This window comes from Rhincodon typus, chromosome 35, assembly GCF_021869965.1.
Source record: "Rhincodon typus isolate 14 chromosome 35, sRhiTyp1.1, whole genome shotgun sequence".
Taxonomy (NCBI): Eukaryota; Metazoa; Chordata; class Chondrichthyes; order Orectolobiformes; family Rhincodontidae; genus Rhincodon; species Rhincodon typus.
The window spans coordinates 12833777-12839776 of NC_063366.1; the positions used below are offsets into that span (position 1 = coordinate 12833777).

Sequence of the window (6000 nt, forward strand, 5' to 3'; positions counted from 1 at the left end):
AAGGCATCACCCTGATCTACAAGTGAAAGGGAGAGAAGGAGGAAATCAGAAATTGGTGACCAATCTCATTGCTGAATGCAGATTACAAATTCCTGTCTAAGGTCATCGCCGAGCGGGTCAGGTCTGCCCTGGGATTGGTGATTCAGTCCGACCGAGTCTGTGCTGTACCGGCAGGACAAACTCTGAAAGCCTCGCGGTCCTCAGGGGTACGATCGCCTATGGGCAGGACAGGGGGTTGGGTGCCTGCCTCATCAGCCTGGACCAGGAGAAGGCCTTTGACAGGATATCACACATTTGCATGTGGGTGTGCTCTCCAAAATGGGCTTTCGGGAGGGAATCTTCAATTGGATCCGACTGTGCCAGGCCAACACTATTTATGCACTCTCAATTAATGGGTGGGAATCAGGAAGTTTCCCGATCAGATCCCGAGTCAGGCAGGGCTGCCCACTCTCTCCTGCCTTGTCTGTGTGCTGTATAGAGCCTTTTGTTGGGTCCATCAGGAAGGATGTGAGCCTGAGAGGGGTGACTATTCCAGGCAACAGGTGCCTGCAGGTCAAAGTCTCCCTGCACATGGACGACGTTGCCTTTTCCTGCTCGGATCTGCTGTCAGTGCGCAGACTGATTCCTGGGATGGTCAGGCTGATTCCGGGGATGGTCAGGCTGATTCCAGGGATGGCGGGTCTGACGTATGAGGAGAAATTGACTAGGTTGGGATTGTTTTCGCTAGAGCTCAGACAAATGAGGGGGGAATCTCATAGAGGCTTACAAACTTCTAACAGGACTGGACAAGGTAGATGCAGGGTGGATGTTCCCGATGGTGGGCGTGTCCAGAACCAGGGGTCACAGTCTGAGGATTCAGGGCAGACCATTTAGGACGGAGATGAGGAGACATTTCTTCACCCAAAGAGTGGTGAGCCTGTGGAATTCATTCCTACAAGAAGTAGTTGATACCAAAACATTGAATGTATTCAAGAAGCGGCTAGATATAGCACTTGGTGCAAATGGGATTAAAGGTTATGGGGAGAAAACAGGATTAGGCTTTTGAGTTGGACAATCAGCCATGATCGTGATGAATGGTGGAGTAGGCTCAAATGGCCGAATGGCCTCCTCCTGCTCCTGTCTTGTTTCTATGTTTCTGTGACTCATGAGCATCTGTGACCAGTTTGAACTGACCTTGGGAACCCAGGGTAAATACAGGCCCAGAGCGAGGCCACGTTCTTTGGGAACTGGGCCAACTGATCCTTTATCCACTTCACCGTCAGGACAGATTACCTGAAGGCACTGGGAATATGGTTCAGAGGGGCTGGGGCGAGCGCAAAATCTTAGGAGGAACATATTGCCAATGTGAGGCAGAATCTGGGCTTTCAGGAGCACCGCTCCCTCTCCATTGCGGGTAAAAACCTGGTTATCAGGTGTGATGCGCTCTCTCTCTCTCTGTCTCTGTTGCTATACGTAGCACAGGTCTGGCCCCTTCCTCAAAACTGCATCACTGCAGTCATCCGAGCCATCTTCCACTTCATCTGGAAGTCAAAGATGGACCGTGTCAATAGGTACACCATGTATAAAACTCTGGATAAGTAGCGGGGGGAAGAATGTACCCAATGCTGTGTGCAGACCCTTGGTACGCAAACACCAAGTGTCACTATGTACTGAGGTTCTACCTGTGCCCGGTTTTCTTAAGGATGGGACTGGCCTCGCTGCCACAGAATGCTCCAAGTAGTTGGACCGTTCCGTATCACCTGTCCTTCGTGGAGAAATTTGCAAAGAAAAATACCTTTGACCACAAGTCCATCAGGAAGTGGTCAGCACTTACGTTACCAAGTCCCTGAGGGAAAAGGAGAGGGTGGATCCTGTCGCATGGTTCCCTGAGCAGATTGTCAAAGACATCTGGCAGAATGCTTCATCACCAGAACATTCCAACAAGCACCAAGACATCGCTTGGCTGGTGGTGAGAAGGGCTCTGCCTGTGAGATCCTTCATGCATTCCCTGCCTCTGTGCGCCACTACACGCTGCCCTCAAAGCGGCTGTGGGGTGGGGGTGGGTTGGGGTTAGGGGTAGAGACTGCTGTCCTACATCGCCTTCTGGAATGTGCCTTAGCAAAGAAGATCTGGAGAAAGATACAGTGGTTTTTGTCGAGGTTCATCCTGAGCAGCTCTGTTTCGCGGGACTCTGTGCTCTACGGCCTGTTCCGAGACAAACATCGACTGTGCCTGGAGGACCATCACCTCCGTGAAAAATGCTCTTTGGTCTGCCTGGAACTAACTGGTCTTCAGTGCATGGAGTTGACCTCGACCAAATGTTGCAGACTGGCACATCCCAAGGTTCACGACTAAGTGCTGAGGGACGCACTGAAGCTTGGGAGAATGGGGAAAGACCACTGGCTAAAGTCTTTCTGCACAAGTATAAAAAGGGTCTGTTAAGAACCAATGCCCCCTCATTTGCCCTGAAGGAATGTAAATAGTTTCCTCTCATGATTAGAAAATGCCATTTTATTGCAACTGGATTGAAGCTGTTAACGAGGAATGTCAAAATTCCACTGTATTTTCTGTAAAGTCTGTACAAACCCTGTGTTATATTTGCTATTTTATTTATAGGTAATTTACGAACAAAGCATATTTTTAAAATAAAAGTTGTGGAAAGGTTGATTCCTGGGATGAAGGGAGTTGCATTGAGGAAAGGTTGAGCATTTTTGGTCCTATGCTGATTGCAGTTTAGAAGAATGAGAGGTGATCTTATTGAATGACAAGGTTCTGGGGCAGGGTTTGACAGCACTGATGTCAAGAGAGTGTTCCACCATATGGGTAATCTAGAACTCAGGGGCACAGTTTAAAAATAAGACGTTTCCTATTTAAGGTGGAGATGTGGAGAAACTTCTTCTCTCAGAGAGTTTTTTGGAATTCACTCCTCCAAAGAGCAGTGGAGACTGGTCATTCAATATACTGAAGGTCCAGTCAGAAAGATTTTTGATGGGAGTCAAGGGTTTGGGAGACAAACAGAAAAGTGGATTTACAGCCATAACCAGATCAGCCATGATCCTATTGAATGGCAAAGCAAGTACAAAGGGCTGAATGGCCTACTCCTGATCCTGTATCTGATGTTCTCACTTTTGTTTACAAACCAAAATTTGACACTGAGCCGTGCACAGAGGTACTAAGGCACACGGCTAATATTTTAGTTAAATAATTACATTTTAAGGAGAAGGTTGAAAGAGTGACAGTGAGTTAGAGAGCTTTAAGGAGGTAGATTCCAGAGTTAGGCCGAAGCAGTTGAATAGGTGGAGTGATTAAAATCAGGGATGGTCAAGAGACCAGAATTAGGTGAATGTAGACACGGGGGCCAGAGGAGATTGCAGAGAGAAGTTGGGCTGGGGTCAGGGGAGAAGGGGGTGGTGGTGAGGCCATGGAGAGATTTGAAATGGAGGGTGAGAATCTTCCAATCAATGACTTGTTTAACTAGTACAGCCAGCAGCAAGCAAGGGTTGTGATTAGTGAATGGGACTTGACATGATTTAGAACAGAGGCAAGTGATTTTAGGATGGCCTCACTTTTACAGAGGGTAGATTGGGGTAGACTGGCCAGGAGCATGCTGAAGTATTGAGGTCCTAGACATAACTTATACACAAGGTTGAGGGTTTTCACAGTAAAATACCTGAGGCAGGGATGGAGTCAGATGATGTTAAAATGGTCTCAGTGTTGGATGGCTATGGCATCAGATGCACATCCCAGAGTCAAAAGTGACACCAGGTTGGCAAACAGTCTGGTCCAGCCTCAAGCAGCGGCCAGGGAGGAAGAGAAGGAGTTAGTGGTGAAGGAACAGAGTAAACCACTTCAGTTTCTGCTGTAGGTAATTGGAGCATATTTCTGCTTATTTAGTATTGGATGTCAGGTTAACAACCTGATGATTAAAACAGTGGAGGCACTGAGATGGATGGTGGAAGTGAGGAAGAGCTACGAGTCATCAGAATACATGTGAAAACAAATGCTGTGCTTTTGAATGATCCCACTAGGCAGAAACACATTTGTTTCACTAATAAAAACCAAAAGAACTGCAGATGCTGTAAGTCAGGAACAAAAACAAAGACAAAGTTGCTGGTAAAGCTCAGCAGGTCTGGCAGCATCTGTAAAGGAGAAAACAGAGTTAACGTTTCAGGTCCGGAGACCCTTCCTCAGAACTTTTCCAGCAACTTTGTTTTTGTTTCACTAATGTCCATTAGGGTAGGAATCTGTCTGATCTACATGTGACTCCGGAACCACAGAAATGTGGTTGACACTTTACTGCCTGGGGCAGATGAGAAATAGGAGAAGGCTGAGAATGAATTCTAAGACACAAAAGGCAGGGAAGCTATTGCAGGCGATACACAGAAAAAAAAAACATTTTTATTCATGGTGCCAATCCCTGGACTTTAAATTCCTGCCTATGACATTTAAGATATACATGCAACCAGTTGCTAGTTACATTTGGATAGAATTCTCAGTTTCTTAGTAAATTTAATAAAAATGTTTGTTGAGAAGTTTTTAAAATGTGTCTTTTCCCCCCAAAGATTCAGCTTAATCTTTAGAGCCTCCTTGATGAGAAATCAGAAGAAACTTACCACAGAGGTTAATTCAATCCAGAGGGATTTTGGCGATGACAGCTTCAAGCCCAACTATTTTCAATGCGAGCTCAAAATTTCACTGAAACTTAATTTGCATCAGATATGTATTGCACTTGCACAATTTTCTCTGCTAGTTTTAGGGTATTGTGCCCAAGTGTAACTGAGCAGAAACTTAACAGAGGACAGGATTACTTCCACTTATGCATGTCTTTCACAGGGTTGTGGGTTCAAGTCTCGATCCAGACTATGAAAATCAAGGCTAATGGCCCAGAACAGAACTAGAGGGGGAGCGCTGCATTGGCAGCAGTGCTGTCTTTCAGAGGAAACCCACCAAGTGCTCAGGGGTGAAAGCAAAAGGCTCCATGGCACTTGTTTGAAGCTGGGGAGGGGCGTGATCTTAAGGAGCCTGACAGGGTAAACGCTGAGAGGGTGCCTCCCATTATGGGAGAGTCTAGGACCGGAGGGTATAGTCTCAGAATAAAGATGCGCCAATTTAAGACTGAGGAGAGGAAGAATTTCTTCTTTCAGAGGGTTGAGAATCTTTGGAACTCATTGCCACAGAGAGCTGTGGGGCAAGAGTCCTTGTGTATATTTAAGACTGAGATAGATGGACTCTTGCTCTATAGGGGAATCAAGGAATACGGGGAAGGAGCAGGAAAGTCTGAACATGAGGAATGTCAGATCAACCATGATCTTATTGAATGACAGAGCAGGCTCGAGGGGCTGAATGGCCTATTGTTTCCCCTATTTCTTCTGGTCTAAAGATCCCTGCTGTCTAACCTTCAAATCAACATCAGATATGAAAAGGAGGGCAGATTATCGACGATTATTATTGCTGTTCACACACTGACGACCAAGGGGATGAAAGATTATCGGGGGTGGGGGTGGGGGGGGGGGGGGGGGGGGGGGGGGGGGAGATATGCAGGAATGTAGAGTTGAGGTTAAAATCAGATGTGACATTGAAGTTATTGAATGGGACAGCAGGGTCGAAGGGGCCGAGCGTCGTCCTCTCGGTGGTAAAACTGTTTTCTCCAACCCCCCCCCCACCCAACCTCCCGGCCAACAACAGCGAAGTGTTTCCCGGCGATGGCGGCAGGCGCTACATGAATGTAAGTGTTCACCTGCTCCTCTCGGTCTGACTGGGCGGGTCCGGTGAGGGGGAGGGGGCGGGGACCGGTTGCCCCGGCGACCAGACCTGACCTCCGACCCCCGGCCCCGCTCGATTAACCTTCCCTGAGGCCCCGCCCACGACATCCGAGTGACGGTGATCGACTGAGCTGCCCTGGCGGCCATTTACAGCAACGGAACCGGGCTCGAGACACAGAGAGAGAGGGATAGAGAGAGAGAAAGATAGAGGGAGAGTGAGGGATAGAGGGAGAAAGAGAGAGGGATAGAGAGAGAGAGA

General features: G+C 47.7%; 2 protein-coding genes across 2 annotated transcripts in view; both read left to right on the plus strand.

Moving 5' to 3' along the window:
- The window catches only part of gtf2h4 (general transcription factor IIH, polypeptide 4), a 323881-nt gene that overhangs the window by 109819 nt on the left and 208062 nt on the right, over positions 1-6000 (plus strand). The gene's annotated exons all lie outside the window — the stretch shown is intronic.
- Positions 5828-6000, plus strand: part of sft2d3 (SFT2 domain containing 3) — a 3754-nt gene continuing 3581 nt past the window's right edge. The window contains exon 1 of the mRNA XM_020519110.2: positions 5828-6000. This exon is cut by the window's right edge and continues 3581 nt beyond it. The gene's annotated coding sequence lies outside the window, so the exon portion shown is untranslated.